This window comes from Tubulanus polymorphus, chromosome 3, assembly GCF_964204645.1.
Source record: "Tubulanus polymorphus chromosome 3, tnTubPoly1.2, whole genome shotgun sequence".
NCBI lineage: Eukaryota > Metazoa > Nemertea > Palaeonemertea > Tubulaniformes > Tubulanidae > Tubulanus > Tubulanus polymorphus.
Window position 1 is genome coordinate 22,615,371 of NC_134027.1, and position 18,885 is coordinate 22,634,255.

At 38.7% G+C, this 18,885-nt stretch overlaps 1 long non-coding RNA gene across 1 annotated transcript; it reads left to right on the plus strand.

Moving 5' to 3' along the window:
• Nucleotides 1-13,220: 13,220 nt before the first annotated feature.
• On the plus strand, nt 13,221-15,040 carry LOC141901097 (uncharacterized). Its single transcript, XR_012618811.1, has 3 exons — nt 13,221-13,332; nt 14,750-14,763; nt 14,930-15,040. It is a non-coding gene; the product is annotated as an uncharacterized LOC141901097 (long non-coding RNA).
• The last annotated feature ends 3,845 nt before the right edge of the window (nt 15,041-18,885 follow it).

Genomic DNA, 18,885 nt, shown 5'->3' on the forward strand with positions numbered 1-18,885 from the left:
TTACTAATTTTTAGTCAGTGCGGAACGTTTAGTTTTCCAACAATAATGAGGGGTGGTACTACTCATGCAATTCAAGTCATCATTTATTACACGTTGCTTCCGTGTTGTTGAAAATCTCGCGAGTCCTGTACTAAACCCCAATGAACAATGTGATCTGTGTGCTGGCCACAAATGCATACAGATCACACTACACTACCCATTACACACTCCAGTATCCACAGCTTTCATATATCCATCCAAATATTTAGTGGCTTTCGTCCTGGATCTAACCTGTCGTTCTTTATTTGCAGAAATGTTGCAATGGAATTAAGCGTTAAATGTGTTTAGTTTAAGGAGTGTATTAGAAAAAATATACATGCGTCCGTGCGTGCGTCACATCTACCGATCCACAGTACCGGTTTAAGTAGTATTAAGTGAATGAAACTAGGAATCAATGGTTGACTAATATCCACAGCAGATTTTTGTCTAGAAATATTCACGATTATCTCGTCAAACATGTATTTGTGTGAAAATGTCATATAGAAAATCTCTCCATCTCTTTTGCGATTCTCGATTGCGAGTGAAACTGTTACAAGCATTATTGTTGTACGTTTTGATTTTGTTGTTTTCTCACTAGACGAAACCATTTATCATCATAACCGAATTTGCCGCAATGGGAATATAAAAGGTGGATGTCAAATGTGATTTTTATTGACAGTAACTTCCAAAACGCCAGTCGGAAATGCATGAAGTTTGACGAAAATTAACCGGTACATTCAATGCGATGGTTATCAAATGTAACTAGTCTATAGCGAATCTAGGTGTTCATCTGAAACGAGCTGTGAAGGGGAAGAGCACAAATAGCCACACATTCGAGAGGCATTGCTACAATTAAGCAGGACTTTGTATATATTGAAAAGAAATAACCCCATGAATTCGTAGATTTTACAACTGTTCATTGAATTCGTCACTAATATAGAACTGTCTCGTTGTCCTAGGACAGTCAGTATGTTGACGACGCTTCCAAATGATAACTGGTTGTAAGCAAATTGAATTGGCAATATAAAGTGCCACCTAAAAGTAGTGACGCCTCAATAAGCAATATGAAGATTTATCCGATGACGAATTCAAAATAAGTTGACTGTAAACCGCATATGATAGAGTTGCATAGAATTTGAAATATTTATTCTCGAATTTAGCCCAAAAAATAACAGTTGATATTTTGATCAAGAAAAGCAACGGATGTTGAGAATGATATCAAATAGATATCGGTTCAAGTTCGATATGATTCAATCATTATCCGGGGGGTTTCGGTAACCATGCTCGTGTCCAACTCCAATATCTACGCGATCTGCTCCTAAACTTGTCCTGCTCTTCAGCGGTTTCAGCCACGGCCAAGACCGATGCAAAAATAACGCCAAACAGAAGCGCTAAAGTAATCAGTTGACCTGAAAATCGAGAAAGAATAAACTAATGTTTGTACCAGTATTTTTTGCGAATGGAAATTGGTTATTATAAGAAAACAGGATATCAGTGAAGTAAAAGTGGAATTTTTAGCGCCCAGCGTAGAATTCAAACCCAATGTTTGACGCTGGTGCAGTAAGAAATCGGAAATTCAATAGACTACACCGTGTGGTTACAGTCAAGTTAATTCTAAGTTCGTTTCAGACCAGATAAGCAGTACGTTAAGATATAGTTAGATACTTACTCAACATTTTAGACCTTTGCACACCCCTGAAAATATTGAAAAAAGACATTACGAATCTTCTAAGTATAAATGTATCCTCTGGAAACGTAGCCCATTTATGTCAACATAAGAGCCACCCTGTAAATTCATTAACTCAATGAATATGCCATCCCTTGTAGATATAGGTCTATCCATTTTTAGAACATCCTCACACTGACAAGAGCCTCTATTGAGAACCCGAAAAGGCAGGTCACTTATGATTTTCAATATACATATTATCCACTATTAAAAAACTTCATTTTTTTTCATCATTTCTAGATTCGATCGATTCGAAAATTGGCTGCCGGAGGCAACTTTTCATCATGTCAGATCAAAATTATGAATACCTGTTATCGCTGCATTTGCGGCGATAATTTTTTGAATTTTACTTACTTTCTGTCTGATATACAAAAATGGAATGTCACGATCTAGTTTGGTTTTCGCTCGTCCATGTGTTGCCACGAGTTAGGGTATACTCTTTTTATAGAAGCCAGAGTTGAATAAGTGTGTGTACCAAGCAATAGCGACTCGCTGTTCTTGGTTTGTTCAGTCGACTTCAAGTGTGCGAAAAACAATTTGAAACTTGAAAATCGAGTGCCATCAAGTAGTCAAAATTTTGAGTAGATATCGGAAAATCCAATACATGCGATTACAATGAATTAATTATTGATGTACTAAACCTCATCTTACTCGGACACGGCCAACTGCGACGTTTTACCACGTAATTCGAATAAATATGAAATCTCTTCGACTAACGTATCTTCTTTCTCAAGTCGAACGTCATGTTCCATGTGCCTCGGACCGATGCCGTAGTTAGATGGAGTTTACTGTTTCAACTTTTTCATTGTAATACCTATTAGGCCTGAGGCCTTTGTCCAAAGATAAGTCAATAAAAATCAATTTCTAGTGATATTATTTTCCTAAGCTCTTAACTCGTTTCCTTCTGACTACAGTTCCACCTGACTTCACCTGAATCCAGTTCCATAGTTGTGTGGGTTTAATTTCACTCTGAATCCGGTTCTACATTTGTATGGAGTTTGTTTTTGACTCTGGGCGCAGTTCCGCGGTCGTAGGTCCATCTGTTGCTGAAACCAGTTCGTTCACAGTTGTGGGTTTATGACTCTGGATCCAGTTCCACAGCTGGATCTAGTTCTACACTTCCGTTGCTTCCGCATTTAACCTGGCTCGCAGATATCATGAGATCGTCCGCAAGTTCAATCTCATTGTCGGCTGGAGCGATATTTGACACTTTCCATCAATATCAATGAAAACCAAACATCAAATAAAGTAAAAATAAACTCTAAATGTCCAGTTCATGGGTAGCATATTCTCACAAACACGTTATCAGGTAGGATCATGGCTCGGGTATTATTTAGTGATCACTAGTGGCACATAACTTATAAAGACCGTAAGATTCTTGGATCTAGCGTCAGAAATATCTGGTGCTGTATATCATGGGTCCGAAATGAATTTGAAAAACGGAAGAAATATGATATACGTATATACCGGTAAACCAAGGGGAACTGAAGCGAATACATTCGTAAATGGGAAGAAATATGATATGTGTACGTATCTACACCAAGAGGAGCTCGAGCAAATACGAATAAAAATGGAAGGAACATAATATACCTGATACCAAGAGGAATTGAAGCACGCCAGCTGCAAACGTAATACGTTGAAATCGATTTTATTATTATAGTGTAAGAACTGTTGAAATCAATTTGCCCTATAAGCATGTGACCTATCTGAATATCGCCTGAATGGTAAGTCGCAGATTCCGAAGTATTTCTTACGCAAAACTCTCTTATCAAATTTATGAATTTCGACCCACCACTGTGGAATCGGGTTCAGCCCAGATCATTCTTATGATAACTCCGAGGTTGTATGAATCATAACTGTGGAAATAAACTCGTGCCAAAACTCACAACTGTGGATCTGAACCCAAAGTCAAATTTAAATTCTGGATCCAGAGAAGAATTAAAAGGACGTGACCGTGGAACCGGGTTCAGAGTCAAATCACACCGACGAAACTTAGGAACTCACTAGATCCTGAGTCAAGTACATAGTTCGTCTTAATTTCTAAACCTCGTGTAAACCAGGATGAAAGACACTCTAAATATTTGGATGGATATATGAAAGCTGTGGGTACTGGAGTTTGTAATGGGTAGTGTAGTGTGATCTGTGTGCATTTGTGGCCAGCACACAGATCCCATTGTTCAATGGGGTTTGGTCCAGGACTCGCGAGATTTTCAACAACACGGAAGTAACGTGTAATAAATGATGACGTGAATTGCATGACTACCTACCACCCCTCATTATTGTTGGAAAACTAAACGTTCGGCACTGACTAAAAATTAGTAATAACATTTTAGAAATGGCCAGAATTTTAACTTAGGTTCTATCTCATTTTTATTTTACAAATGCGATTGGTATAATTTTTTTTTAAACGGCCGTTAAGGCTTCATGTTTCGTCTGCAATTCACTGCAAATAGTTACGCAACTACGCACATTTCAGTGTTTTTGGCAGCTGTACACTCAATCGGCACCGTTCGTGACTAGCTTCACTGCGGAATTATCATTTATAAACATCGCCATATCACATCATCAACTTATATTGTGCCTTTAAACCCTAACAGCCGAAATAATTGAAATGCACACACGATTTCTATCATTGAAAATTGAGAGAGTGGCCATGTTTGTGTTTGCTGCTTCGCGTAAATCCCGCACGGTGGCGGAACCGCGCGGAGTGGGGCCGATACGTCCAGTATATATAGGAGCATTGCGAATGTAGTGAGTTTTGCGATCGGGTATAAAAGTAAGGATACAAATGCAATCAAGATATATATCCCGTTCATGGACTCTAAAACAATGAGTTCGTTTTAGAGTCAATGATGTTGCTGTTCGTGGATGTTTTTCATTCGTACATCGCATCGTATATCATCTACCTTTATCCGTATATTTATAACAATGTAAAACCCAACTTAATCTTCGTTTATCCTCTAATTCATTCATGTATGAATTATTCTAAATAAGGTAATACATGGGAGATAATCTTGTTATGACATTCGCTGAGGGGATTTGAATAGTCATATAGGATATTTGCATTAATGTACAAAGTGGATGACGTTCAACCTTCAGTCGGTAAGTGACTGGAATGATAAGGCGATTATTAAGGATAAGGGATTACCTTACTACCTGCGTTGTTGCTTTGTCAAACAAACAATACATAGAAGTTATGTAGATAAACGTGTATTAATGTGACGTGCGTATCCACGTAGGGAAACCTAAATATGGTTCGGCCAGTACAAAAGTGTTTTTACAATAATGTGAAGTGTGTATGTATGTTAACACTCCATACATGGGTCGGTGGAACGTTTGAACGTATGAACCATGTGTGGTGACGGGCCTGCAAACGTTACAAAACAGTAAACGATATCAGAACTGTTTGCGACGCCGATATCTTATTGCGAACTCTCGATATTGGACCGATCATCTATTCGCCGCCGATTATCAATGTTTTCGTGAAAGAACAATTACGCGTGATTCACCGTATTTGAACTATACCGGACTTTGGCGCGGGAGGATGTTGTAACCGTTACAACAGTTTATCAAAGCCAGATGGCGTGGACCTGGTTGCCACCGAGACTGCGTGTTTACTAGGCAAACTATGCCGTACGTGAGGTGAACGCGCGTATTATAATCGTTTATACGTGTATAATTTTTGTTTTTAACGAGTTTAAAACTGTGTCTGTTCTCGCGCTTGTTTATTTTGTGCTTTATTTAGTAACATTTTGACAGTTCTGTAAAGTTTTGTAACATTTTCAACAGATTGTAATCTTAATTAGTTTCTAGCCGATTTTGTATAAAAGCTGTAGAAAATTCTCTGTAAGATCAGTTCATTTTTGTAAGCCTGATGGTACACGTCTCCTGCCAAATAAATCTCTCTCGTCTATACTCTGAAGAAAGTCTTGCAGTTAGTCATTTCATGACCAAGGGACAGGACGACGAATTTGCCTCGCTTTGCTGCTTCAAGGGACAGGACGATGACTCTGCCTCGCTTTTGCTGCATCAACCAGGGAACGCGGTTGAATCTGCCCGACTCGCTAATTTGCCTCTGCCTGGTGGACCCGCCTGGCTTCTGCTTCAGCCCTGCCTTTGCTTTGCTTCTGTCCGAGAACGTATACAGTCCTCCTCGCTCAATCGATTCCTCACACCCCATCGATTGTCAGTAGAGTGAGCCCGAAACCCCGTGGTGTTTTGGTAAATAAGCGTATATGATATTGCCTCCGTTGTTTTCAAATTCATTTCAGGTCGATGACACAGCCCCAGAAACAACCAAGTATTTAAATTACATGCATGATTAGAAATTGGCTCGTCCCGAATCTTGTTCCTATCTGATCGGAAGAATCTAAGTTACCCGACTGGTAATCTAGACCCGCCAATCACAATCTTATCTTAATTAAAGCCACACAGAAATAAAGAAAGTATTCAATGCACTGAAGACTGGGCGTATTGTACGACGGTGGATCCTTATTTGTTACGCCGCTACGACTTGTATTGTGTAAAACCTGCTTCATCCGAGAAAAGATCGGACTTGCGGGATGATTTTAATGAATCAGCTCATGATCTGCATCCAGAATGAAAACGAACCCGTATTTCACTAGTGATCCAGTTGTACAGTTGTGTCGGTTGAATTTGAATCCGAACCCAAAATTTAGGTCATTCGATTGGTTATTTGATTTTACAGCCAACTTTTGAACAGAAATATTCACGAATTTCTCGTCCCAGTAAAAGATATATGTAAAAATTGATGACGTAGTTACACATTTGGAACTGTATGAATACATCGTACAAAAACGCTTTTTGGTCCGCGGGCAACGGTATGAATATGCTTATAGAAGGTGGTAGTGTAAATACAGTAAATGCGAGTGAAACTGTCACGAGCATTATTGTTGTACGTTTTGATTTTGTAGTTTTCTTGTCGGCCGTAATCAATTCTGAACCCCTGAATAACTGAATGATTATTACAGAATTTGATACGATTATGAAAGCTAAAGGAAGAACGTAAACATAGGTGGCAAATGTGATAAAAAGTGACGACTCGTCGGATAATTTGAAGTAACATCCCATGAAAAGCTGGTCAGAGAATTCCAATAGTAGAGCTGGGCGAATGCCGATTACTAATGCGTCCACTACGAAAATAATGACAATGGCGCATCGGGCGAATCTAGGTGTACATATCAAACGAGATGTGAACGGGAAGAGCACGACCGCCGCACGTTCTAGAGATATAGCTACTATCAACCACGAACTGTTTGCGGATATCAATCCCATTATGAATTCGTACATTTGACAACTGATCAATGAATTAACGAGGAATATAGGTCCAGATTCTAGGTGTAAGAGAACAAACTGTAAAACGGGCATCAACGTAAAATTGACGCAAAACAAAAAATCGCTCAGGGACAAAACGATCAGATAGTTAGCGTAAGATAAACTCCGGAATCTACGACTTATCATTATCAGGAATGTAGCTGAATTACCAAAGGCTCCCGACAGAAACAAGACAGGCAGTACGACCAATGATACCGTACGGTGGCTCCCAAATTGGTTCTCCAAAGACAAGAGGACGAAGTAACTGCTAAAGGGGCGACCAAACCGCATCTGTGTGAAATTCATGAATGAAACACAACCGTAATGCACTGGCTCTAACTTATTAATTTGTAAATCAAACCCGGACAATGCGGCGGACTGATGAGTTGTGTCGCCGTGTATATATATTGCCAGTATTGCCGGAAAACGCTTATGTAAAAGGAATTGATATATCCACTTAGTGAGGTTATACGAATTGTATACAATCACTATTCATTTGTTAGAAATGAAAGCATCTGGACTATTTTCGTTTTTGGCAGCGAATCGAAATCAATTCTTTAGATTCTTTTCATGAAATGCATTTGTCACTAAATTCATTATAATCCCTTATGAGACGAATTGACTGGCTGCAAGTCGAAAATCGATTCTAACACAATCTAACACAATACTCAAATATGTGATAGGCGTAGCAAATTAACAAATATAGTCAACTCCATCCTGCCACGGCAGGGATTCGAACCTGATGGCATCGTTACACTCAGCCACGGCACGAACCCCTGCCACAGTAGACCGGGTTCGCAGGTACATGCGCAGCTTTGCCATGCGAAAACTTGTGGCACCAATCAGATTGCTCGTTGTATAGTCGCTGAGGTAAATTTCAGGGAAGAACTTTAAATAGGAAAACCCGCGCTAAAATAAAACGGGATATCTGATTGGCTGTTAATGACATCATCTAAGCAGCGCGTGTAGCTGCGCACTCGGTCTAGTGTGGCAGGATTTCGTACCGTGGCAATCTCGATGCCATCAGGTTCGAATCCCTGCCGGGGAGGATGAGTCAACCCCGATATACCGATAGCAATATATGGGAAGCAGTATATGGGGGGGGCGTAATTGGGGTTGATTGTATCTGGTATCTGGTAAATGATGCTTTGAACATTGTTTTAGAGATCAAAAGATAAATACTTTCACAGCGAGGACGCAATTTATTTCGTTACGATGGCGATATCTATGATGCGAGAGGTGAACCAGTTCATTCAGATTCGTGGAGGAGACGTGTCACCGGGTGTCGAATATATACAACGAGATGCACGAGCTTTCGCTACCTAATGCACTATAATAGATTCATCATCACTTATTCACCTGAAGAAGCTGCTATATCAAGTACTACATGTAATGTATGCATTGAATTGTTTCTGTTTACGTGAATATCTCATTTAATCTACACGTGTTTGTTATATGTTATTTTGGAATAGATATATGTAAATGCAAGTACGTTAAATCATATATATTAGACTGATCTGCCTGACTCTGTGTCTGTAGTTTAACCGCGGATTCCAAGTTGAACAAAATTGAAATATAAAAGCTTTTCCAAATGAAATATGTAGAAATGTTCTAAAAGAATCATTCGCCAATTGGCTTAAAGATGACTCGAAAGACAAATATAATACATTATGTTGGATTCTTTCCGCCTTCAGCCAAAGAGGAACAGCTGATATTTTCACCAAGTACAGCAAGGAAATTTGAGAAAACGAGATTGATATCAGTGTATGGTCTATTCTAACGGCCTTATCCCCATGTTTGGGTGCTACTCCAATTCCAACCTCTGCGCAATCTGCTCCTTACTCTGTCCTGTTCTTCAGCGACCGCGGCATGTGTCAAGACCGACACAAAGATGACGCAAAACAGAAGCGCGAATGTAATCAGTTGACCTGAAAGAAATTGAAAGAACGTTAAAAACATTTTTTTTTCCAAATTATATTATATGAAATCAAAAAAAACTTAGAAAAAATAGTGAAGGATAAAAGCTAATAAAATATGGTATTCATATCCGATTTATGAAGCTGACATAGTACGAAGCCTTATACCCTAGGAGACACGTACGTACGTCTGATGACGGTTATGCTACGTACTATAACAATACATTCGTATACTGACGACATAACTTATACGCACATATATGATTATATACTTACTCAACATTCTAGGTCTGAAAAAATACATTTGAAAAGCTCATATTTTTTGTAATCATCTGAATGTAGTTCTCCCGATAAGAGCGAAAATTCCATTGGGCTGACAACAATTTACAAACCGATTCTGTATTTCAAAGCATGGTCAAAATTCTAGCATTGCCATAAGACTGATACCATCATTGATAGATAAAACACTGTCAGGAAAGTAGCGCTTTGAAATTAAGAGTAATATTCCTGTATTTCGCATCCTCTCGAATACTCTAATCTGTAGATTTACCGATGCGAGATTGAATGAGTCAGTGTGGGTAAAGATCATTTATTTTGGATGGGTACATTGTCAACGCGAGAAAAAACCGTAAACGCTGTTTAGCGGCTATACTTATTTTTACTTACTTTTTTCTGATGCAGACTATATAATATCCCGATGTTAAGTGTTTCACTCGTCTCAGCATTTAGGGTAAAGGATGAGACTGGACTCAATTTGTCCATGCCAGTATAAAAAATGTTCGCACCAGGAATGAATGGGCCTATAGTGGCCTATCGGTTTGTGACAAGCTACGTATTCGATTCGAATGGAGGAGAGCAAAATATCTTGTAAAGGTTCCTATAGTTCAGACCAACTACTTTGCGGCTTCATGTTTTTCTAAATTTTCCATACCTTTCCTGATGTTGACTAGTTCCACGACGGCTCGTCTCCTCGAGTGTGTTTTCGTGTAAGGGAATACGCTTAATTTATATACTGCCACAGGTGAACACGCGTATGTACCAAGCACTTACCACTGCCGTTTATTATTTATTCATGCGACGATGATGAGCGAGTGAAAGTCCATTTGAAACCAACTTCACCGAACCGAAAATCAATCGATGGTGAGCTGAAAAGCGATGGAGGCTAAAAACAAGTGAAGAACTTAATTTGTATAGCTTTATGTATAGCAGAAACTGTAATAAATTTGCAATTGCAACTACCTTTTAATGATATCAAAAATATACATATAGTTATATTTTCAATATCATAAAAAGGGAGTTTGCAATTGCAAATTTATTACAGTTAGGCCTATATAATGTTATTGCCAAAACCGGGATTTTAGGCCATTGGTTGATCTATTGCGTAGGTCTATATCTGAGTCAGATGTCTGGCTCATATAGTATATAGTAGTATATTCATTTTTCATTACTCATACATACAATGTGATATTTCGACAGGTTTTAAGTGCAATGTATGCGTAAGTGTGCTCGAATACTAATCACATCTTCTTATCAATGAAATTAATATTGGGGATAATCATCCCTGTTTCAAGATATGAAATTTTATAATTCATTCATATATGAATTATTCTAAATAAGGTAATACATGGGAGATAATCTTGTTATGACATTTGCTGAGGGGATTTGAATAGTCATATGGGATATTTGCATTAATGTAAAAAGCGGATGACGTTCAACCTTCAGTCGGCAAGTGACTGGAATGATAAGGCGATTATAAAGGATAAGGGATTAATCTCAGTGGGAGATCCATTTGTTTCAGACCGGTTTTGTACGAGCGCCTATTCGCGCAAAAAAATCAACCGTTTCATCTAGCCTGTTCTTGATGTTAGCGTCTAAGCGTAACGTCATAGTGTGGTTGTATATATACATTAAAGTGTTGCTATTATCAGACTACCTGCGTTGTTGCTTTGTGTTACACAAACAATACATAGAAGTTATGTAGATAAACGTGTATTGATGTGACGTGCGTATCCACGTAGGGAAACCTAAATATGGTTCGGCCAGTACAAACGTGTTTTTACAATAATGTGAAGTGTGTAGGTACGTAAACACTCCATACATGGGTCGGTGGAACGTTTGAACGTACGAACCATGTGTGGTGACGGGCCTGCAAACGTTACTAAACAGTAAACGATATCAAATGGAAGAGCAAGTCTTTGAGAGGGAAAGGAAAAGAGAAGGTCTTTAGAAATAGGTTATACCCGGCTGAGAAAAATAAAGATGATTATATAGACTCAAGAAGTCGTTCTAGTTGTTTTCACAAAAGAGAATTAAAAGCGGGTGAGAATGTACGTACCTACAACGCTTATGAGAAAGTATATACACCAATAAACCGACACCGCTGACATCTTTTGACAATTTGACTCTAAATCCAGTTCTGCACTTGTGTGGGTTTGGTTTTGACTCCGAATCCAGTTCTTCGTTGTGTGGGTTTGGTTTGACTGCACTTGTGTGGGTTTAACTCTGAACCCAGTTCTACCTTTGTGTTGGTTTTATTTGACTGTGGATCTCAATTCAACAGTTGTGAGGGTTCGATTTGACTCTGGGCCGGTCAATATAGTAAGGGCCCCGCAGTGTAGCTTTTGATTTGGAATTATGTCCAATGTTGTTCTGTGGGTTCATCTTGACTCTGGATGCAAATTATGACCTCAGGCGTAAATATCATATGAAATCATTCGCATGTCCGAAGCTTTCTGCGGGAGTAACATGACGCAAGTCGTAGCCATGTGGCCAGTAAGGATCCACCAGAGTCTGTTTATACGTCCAGTCTTCAGCACTTTGGTTACTTTTTTTGCGTGCACTAATTTATCATCTAAACAATACACTCTTACATACAATGAATAAATTATCGCATTCAGTAGCAAGATTCGGGTTAGTCGATGACCTGAGACCGCTACCAGAGATTCTAGTGACAAGCCAATTTTTGATTGAGCAGGCAAAACTTTTCGACAGTCTGGTGGCACCAATTCCATTGTACAGTTGTGAAAATTGGATAGTTGGGAAATTGTGAAGATTGGAAAATTGCGTCCCATTAAACGCCTTCTGAATTTCAAAAAGATGCCTTCAATATTGATTTAGCATTTGAAAAAGATGACCACTGCAGAAACCGTGTATCTCTGTGCTCTATGTGTTTCACGTCGAGGAACAATGGCTGTACTAGGTGAGCTTGGCAATATCCACTCAGAAGACTCTTGAAATTCTGGCATACTGGCATACCACAAATAGGGAAAACTAGTATACCATTCTATGCAAGCAACCTGTTGGCATCCTAGATCATTCGCAATATCTTTTACCCGAACGAAACATACATTACAAGAGAGATTTAAACATTTTGGCACAAATAGATATCCAAATCGCCTCAAAAGTAGACTGCTACACAATTCTAAATCCTGAATTTACCATTGCGCCATTCTTGGTGGGTTTTACGCTACCAAAACAATATAGAACCAAAATCTGCAAATTTCGTATAGGTAATCATTGTCTATACCGAGGAAGATACTGAAGAAGATAAACTAACAACACACCATGAGAGAATAGATTGTGCCAATCCTGTAATTCCATTTGAAAATGAGTTTCATTTTGTAAAGAGTGCTTAGGACAAAATTAGATATGATTTGAACAGAGCTGTAAGTTACATACCCAGATGCTCCAAATTGTGACTACCAAGCAAAATTCCAAATCCTAGACTTACTGATACAAACCTATACCTAAAGGTTTTGAAATTCTTAACTCTAACTCGACCAGACAGGGTGTATTTATAAAAATAAAGAGATGTTTGAATTGAATTGTGAAGCGCATACTTGAATTGTTTAAACCTCTACTCTAGCTACGTGTATATTGTGAATCTAGTGAGAAAATGGAGGTAGGTCTTCCTGCGTATATTCAAACTTGTCTACACTCCTGCTGTAAACACGAAATAATGTTTTTCAAAAACCGGCAATTAGCGTGTAGCCTATACGTATTGTTTCTGGCATCCTCCCTATAGGCAGGGAAACGAGCACGATGGCGTTTGCATTGTGCATATTGTACCAGCTGTATTCCCATCAACAGAATTGCAGCTCGCTGAATATTGTTCGAGGTGTCAAATTGGATGTTTCTCACTCTTCATCGTCAAATGAACAAATAAAAAAACCAACCTGTAAGTGCTTGGTACATACACTCGTTCAATACTAGCATCAATGCTGGCAACTACATATATCAAGTATATCCAGTCCCATCCTGCATCCTAAACCGGGAACACGCTGGAGACGAGTAAACCCACACAACATCGTGAAACTATATAGTCCGCATCAGAAGAAGGTAAGTACAGGAAATAAGTACAGTTCATGTAGCGCTAACGGCATATTTAGTAGAATTAAAACTATTGATATATTAGGTTCAACAGAATGGGAATACGTGAATATTTCATTTCAGTCCGCAACATAACTTTTTCGACAGTATTTTTTTTTGATCGGATATCTATTATATCTGATAGGAAGTGTATATTTTGTCAGAGCGGCATTATTTTAGTAAACGCTATTTTGCCAATGGCTATACATCATAAGAATAACTGATAAAATATGACTATAAAATCATTATATTGGGTTTAGGGTTAGGGTTTCAATAGGGTTAGGGTCTAGAGGGTCCAGAGTGTTAGGGTAAGTGTCAGAATGAGGTTTAGGGTCTGCTTTTTACCCCTAGGGATAGGGTTAGGGTAAGGTGAGACTACATGTAGTGAAAATTTACTGTTTCCAGTGAGCTCGATGGTTTAGTGGAAAGACGTTAGACTATCTGTTCACACTTTCCTTGAATTTTTTACGTCGCGCACCTCAGTACGCATGCGCGGCGTCGATTAGCCAATCAGAACGCGCCATTGACAAAATAGCCTTGACATGAATAATGCGCGCATTGGCAAAATATCACCTTCCTATTTGGTAACGCAGCTCTATAGATGACGAGGTATGACTTAAACATAAGAAGCTTTTTCTGGAAATTATAGCCCCCATCAAGCATACTGATGTCATTTTTAATTGGACTGCATCTCACGTATATAGTATAGACATTATTGGGACGTGTTTCTGATTCCTTTTTATCAACTATTTGGAGCTTTTTATTGGATTTTTTGGATTGGAAGAAACCTAAAGGCCGACCACAGTCCACCTGGTTGACGATAATCCGTGAAGACCTAGCCTTTGTGGATATAGAACTTGATTTTAAATTAACGCCAAGCGAAATATTAACTTTTTGAAGGAACTGACTGTAGGCCGCGATAATTGGGGTCCCTTGTACATCACATCGTGACGCAGCGGCGTTGGTGATGTCATAGAAGAAAGATTGGATTGTTTCAAGAAAATAGGAGGGCGAAGAGGAAAAATAAACCATTTTTTATAAAAGGCGTTTTTAAGATAAAATGCGTTTATGGAAGGGAGCATGGAGAAATGAATTAAGAAACGGGTATCTTCCACGTAAACCTCGAAAGGACTGCAGAGACAGATAAAAAAGAGTTGAGATTGTGACGAATTTGATTCAAAAGATTGGAGAATTCAATGAAGAAAGAAAACTATCTTCTAGCAAATCACTAGATTGAAAATTAGAGTGGTTGTAACTAAAAAACAATTGTTTCTTTATTTGATTATTAATGCAGAATTTCAGGAGGCGGATCCGTGCTCCAAGCAATTAGCCTAGCGTATAACTAAGACGATAATCATATGTATATTTCTAAATTCATTTTTTTCAGACCCAAAATGTTGAGTAAGTATCTAATCTAAGTACAGGTATCTAATAGGGTAAGAATCGCAAATTGCGTTAATTCTACTCTTCACAGTTCTTTCGTTTGTTCCAAATTCAATTTAGCTGTTATCTGGTATATGTTTTTTTTTTACTTTTGTTTATTTTCTTATCCTTTAATTTGTTTAAGGTCAACTGATTATATTGGCGCTTCTGTTTTGCGCTATCTTTGCGTCGGTTATGACTGTGACTGAAGCCGCTGAAGAACAGGAAAAAGTTAGAAGCAGATTGCGTAGATGGGGCAATTGGAGCCCGCCGAAAATATTTAAAAAATGGGGATAAGGCCGACATAATCATATCGACTATACGCCGATATCTATTAGAGATCATTCTGAATTGTTTTGGTTGAAATATCAGCTGTCATTTTGTCTCTACGAAACTACAATTATTTTGTTTGTGTTATGTTAACAGGATGTTGGCCGTTCAAAAATATTGTTTGCAGTAACGCCGAGGAAACGAAGTAAAACGCCCTAATTCTTTCGGTGCTTTCTTTTCCAAGATAAATCGAAATCGTTTCGCTAGAAAGAATGTTAGACACAATTTATTGAGGTTACGTAAAATGTTTCTAATTCCAAGTCGAAGATTAAGACCAAAAACTCGATTTCTCCGAAGAAAAGCGGACGTGGTTCAATTTTGTCGTCTTGTATCGTGAAGGAAAATCAAGGGATGGCCGGATGACGTTGTAGCCTATTGTAACACCGTACCTTTTCGACGTATACCACCACCAACATTCAAACGCTGAATTGACAAGATCGGCTCTTCGTTCATTTGACATGTCATTCTAGCCAGTCTGTGTTTTTTTTTTAGCAAAGAATCCATCATACAAATGTACATTCAAGCACCAATGCCATCTTCAGGAATCAAGTGGTTAATCAGCAACCAACAAAGTACATGTACCATACTCCAAGTCAGGACAAGTCAGCGTTTAGAATATATTATCTATCAGTATCGTTTAATGCTTCCAGCATCATTCTCACCACTGCAATTCCAGCGGCGGATCCAGGGGATACACAGGGTGGTCGTGCACCTTCCCCTCGAGAGATTGACCTTTTCGTGTGAAAGAAGAAAAAACAACCATTGATGTCCAATATTCATTGCCCTTTATTCCATTTATTCATATATTTCATGATTGACCAATCACAGAGCAAATTTTTTACACAGATACTGATCAAGGTCACCACTCTAGGGACGGTTGCTCAAAAGTAGACTAAATTCTTATCAATTCATACGAGCTTTTAACTGAAATTAAATCTACTTTTCAGCAATCGGCACCTGAACTCGTACCCAACATCAAATCGAATATTCATCAAGCGATATAAAACTTTCGGTCTAGATTCCCGGGAAAGTTAAAAAGACAACCGATTCAACTTCGCCTCTCATCGGTTTAAAAGAATTCTACTACGACAAAGTAAAGATACATACATCGCAACTAAAGTCTAAATAAAAGTCGATTTGAAAAAAACCCAGTTTTCTTATCGTATGAAACCGGGCTCGGTATGATATAAAAAGTCCCTCCATAGTTTGTATATAGTATCGTCTAGGTGATTATACATACGTGGTATATACGTCTCTAATATTGAGTCAACAGTTTCTCTAAAAAGTAATATACAAAAAAAATGAACATCAGATTGTTTCTAACTACGAAACGACTAAATACAACATAAAATGGGTTCATATATTCGCTGAACGTGCGTAAAATGCAACGTATTATTTTTTGATTTTTCTCGACATATTACACGACTAATACGTACATAGATACAAAATAGAATACAAAATCCCAGCAGAAGCAGCAGCAGCAGCAGCAGCAGCAGCAGCAGCAGCAGCAGCAGCTCTCAACTTCCGTGTTCAGAGCATTTTATCAATCCGCTGGCTGGAAGCACCTCCGATAGCCCGGGCTGTTAGGTTGCCGCATATGGGCGGCCATTCCCGCCAAAAATCAGCGTTTCGTCTATTTGTCTGTACTTTGTCAAAATGTCATAGTTCACCGCCAAAATGTGTAAGCGTAACGTCAAATTGTGTAATGCGGCTAAATAACACAGGGGGCAACACTGTACGGACAGTATTTCGCGGTATTTTTCTCGCTTTGCGATCATCTCAAGGTCGTCTCATTGAAATAATTTTGCGAGTATCAAATCGACAAATCGTATCATATTCCCTAACCCATGGAATACCTCAAGGGCCATACGACTTACGAGTTACGTTTTACGACTTACGAGTTACTAATACATTTCCTACAATACGTTACGACTTACGTTTTACGACTTGCGTTTTACGAAATACACGTTTTTCACTAATTGGCTTCGGATATCCGAAGCGCGCTAAATTCAAAGAACGGGTTTCAAAATGAAGTCGAATTGTCATTTCAAACAGCATAATAAGAGTAATTTATTGTACATAGTGAATCAATCTCGACTGCAGTGGGCTATTACAGGGCAGAAAATCTGCGCGTTGGCCATCTGCTGTGCGAACCTTCTCAAAATCTATTAAATGCTTTCACACTGACTGATGACTGTCCCGTTACGTGCACGATGATTTTAATAGACGATATTTCAATATGTAGATCTTAGCTGGAAATGATTTTAATAATTAGAACAAGATTCATCAATATAGAAAAAATGTATTTATTTTTTGAAAACACTAGGCCGCATACAGCCATCCATCATCGTTACAGTTATTCGTCTAATAATTACACCCACACAGTGAAATGCCTACCACGTGGCCACTGTCCTTGAACTCTTGCGAACCGAAACTCCAACACTTAACTCGTAAATCGTAACTCGTAATTCGTTGAACGTATTTAAGTTGTAATTCGTAACTCATAAAACGGAAGTCGTAACGAATATTCAAGGAAATGTATAAGTAACTCGTAAAACGTAACTCGTAAGTCGTAAAACGTAACTCGTAAGTCGTATGGCCCTTGAGGTATTCCATACTATTAACCCCAATAAAATGAATTTATTATTACTTTTATTAGTTAACTCGGAACTCATGAACTCAAGACGTCGTCTCAGGTATGGAGGCCCTGTATGGAAGCCCTGAGACGACACCTTGGGTTCATGAGTTCCCCAGTTCATAACTTCCAGAGTTTATGATATTTCGAGTTTATTTGGGCATGTACAACACTATGAAATTATGCGACATAAAGAATCCTATTATAAGGATGTTAAATCCGATTACGTCATGAATTAACTAAAAAATGATGTCCCGCATCAACCAAGACTGGTTGACTGTGCCCAATTCTGCACTGGCAGTCATATGAAGTCGACCGGCAACCAGTCTATCATCAGACATCAGCTTTCTTGATGGTTTATAGAAAATAAATAGATATTTAAAAATTTCTCATAACGAGCGTTTGTTATCTTTTTCATCATTAAAACCCGAGCAGATTCATCGAGAGTCACCGGTTATTCGGAGTCACCCTTCTCTCTAGCCCGAGCACAGAAAATCCGAGCTACCTACCAGAGGAGGAACGGAAGCGCCCTTCAACATACCATTGATCGCTGGTTATTCAGTATCGTCTAAGCCTGAGACGCGGGTCTTTGATAGAGCATCGTGTTTACATTCGACGTTTCGGTATCGCAGGCTTTTTTCATTAGACGAACTCATGAACTTGAGAACTCAGGAAGTTATGAACTTGGAACTCATGAACTCAAGATGTCATCTCAGGGCTTCCATAGGTTTACGGCAAAGTATTTACTTCCGCTATTTTACCGTACATTATTACTATATATTATAGTATTAACTAACTAAAGTAACAATAAAATCATTTTTTTGGGTTTAGGTAATATGATACGATTTGTCGATTTGATACGAGCAAAATTATTTCAATAAAACGATCTTGATATGATCGCAATGCGAGAAAAATACCGCAAAATACTGTCCGTACAGTTTCGCCCCCCCCCCCCCTGTGTTATTTAGCCGCATTACACAATTTGACGTTACGCTAACACATTTTGACGGTGTACTATGACATTTTGTCAAAGTACAGACAAATAGACGAAACGCTGATTTTTGGCGGGAATGGCCGCCCATAGCCGCACACATGCTACGGGTTCCTCTTTTGATACAATATGGACATATAAACTA